Below are 2,172 nucleotides of genomic sequence, written 5' to 3'. Positions count from 1 at the left end.
AGTTGGTGATGCTGAGCACTAAGAACCTGCGGTCCTTAGTGGATGGTTCTCGTAAGCTTTTACCTCGTTGGGTGGGACCATTTCCTGTCGTTTGCATGGTTGGGTCTACTGCAGTTGAGCTGCAACTACCACCTGACATGCGCATCCACCCCACATTCCATGTCTCTCTAGTCCGACCTTTCCGGAACTGACACAGAATCAGCAACTGCGCATTTTGCTGATGCGCTTCAGCCAAAACCTGCTCCTACTGTGATCCATCCGCATTTCTTATGTTTGTTAGCACGTCATATGGCGTGACAAGAGCCAGGACCCATTACTTGGCTTTCAGATAAGTAGACATTTTACGTGCTTGAACGGGTACTCAGTTACCGTTCCTAAAAAGTAGGCAGAAACCGCCACTGTAAGCGCACTGTGCATGAGTATCTCGTCAACTGGGCTGGGTACTCAGCTGAGCACAACAGTTGGGAACCAGAAGCTAACTTTACCCCTGATCTGAAACCTCTGCTGGAAGAAGCACGGCAACAAGCACGGGCGAGGTAAGATTTGCAGGTTAAAGGTAAGTGTTTAACTCCCACACTTTTTGGCCCGATTCTGCTTTGCTAGTTTCTTACCATTCATTGAGGATGCTGCATCCAAAAGGGGGGGTGTAGCAGCTGGTACACAGTACGGCTCTACAAATACGTGCGTAGCGCGACCACCAGCATCTCGAGAGGCCTTTTCAGCAGCCAGCTACTACAGGGGGATAGTTGTTGTATTCCGCTTCTTAAATCGGTCCCAAACTGATACATCTTCTGTCTAGTTTTTCCTTTCTCGCTTAGCACGGTTGCTGGACAAGTTCTGCTGGACAAGTTCGCAGGAACTAACTGAATTCCAACTGCCTATTTTGCCATGCGCTTCAGCCAAAACCTGCTCCTACTGTGATCCATCCGCATTTCTTATGTTTGTTAGCACGTCATATGGCGTGACAAGAGCCAGGACCCATTACTTGGCTTTCAGATAAGTAGACATTTTACGTGCTTGAACGGGTACTCAGTTACCGTTCCTAAAAAGTAGGCAGAAACCGCCACTGTAAGCGCACTGTGCATGAGTATCTCGTCAACTGGGCTGGGTACTCAGCTGAGCACAACAGTTGGGAACCAGAAGCTAACTTTACCCCTGATCTGAAACCTCTGCTGGAAGAAGCACGGCAACAAGCACGGGCGAGGTAAGATTTGCAGGTTAAAGGTAAGTGTTTAACTCCCACACTTTTTGGCCCGATTCTGCTTTGCTAGTTTCTTACCATTCATTGAGGATGCTGCATCCAAAAGGGGGGGTGTAGCAGCTGGTACACAGTACGGCTCTACAAATACGTGCGTAGCGCGACCACCAGCATCTCGAGAGGCCTTTTCAGCAGCCAGCTACTACAGGGGGATAGTTGTTGTATTCCGCTTCTTAAATCGGTCCCAAACTGATACATCTTCTGTCTAGTTTTTCCTTTCTCGCTTAGCACGGTTGCTGGACAAGTTCTGCTGGACAAGTTCGCAGGAACTAACTGAATTCCAACTGCCTATTTTGCCGCCTTTCTGTCAGATCTATGGCTCCAACATCTGGGTCAGACAGCAAGCGGGATGCTGTCATGGATGCCTACAGGTAAACGCCGCCTCAGGCGGAAGTCCATACTTGCAGAAGTATGGGCGGGGGTCGTAGCACAGGCTATGACTGGGACGCTGGTCCCTGGCTCGTGGAGCCCCGTCATCGATTGGAAGCAAGGTCAACGGTACGCCATTCCAGGACTGGACCGCGCCATTTCGGAACAGGCTGTACAATTCATGGGATGGCTGCATCCCCCGCTATTTAAGCAGACAAAACTCTTCAGTGTCTTCCGATGCCACCATCCAGTTGTGGTTTGGTTATTGGTGTGCGAGAGCTGTGACGAAAGTACGATGTGCCGTACATACCTTGACTGGCTGTAGTAATGGCAGCTCCGTAACCACGATACCCACTCGGGAACAGCGGGAGGCGGCATCCGGGGGAAGCAGCTCGTCCAACCACCTAGTACGACAAGATTACAGCATTCAGTATAAAAAGCATAATTTCATATCTTCCACATAAGTGGAGGACATTGAGCTTAGCAAGTCATGATAGGGGGAATATGTACGAATCATCTATACGGCATTGAGAAGCAATCCAGTG

This window comes from Volvox carteri (genome assembly GCF_000143455.1).
Source record: "Volvox carteri f. nagariensis unplaced genomic scaffold VOLCAscaffold_5, whole genome shotgun sequence".
In the NCBI taxonomy this organism is placed as follows: domain Eukaryota; kingdom Viridiplantae; phylum Chlorophyta; class Chlorophyceae; order Chlamydomonadales; family Volvocaceae; genus Volvox; species Volvox carteri.
Note: the sequence above shows the minus strand (reverse complement) of the source record.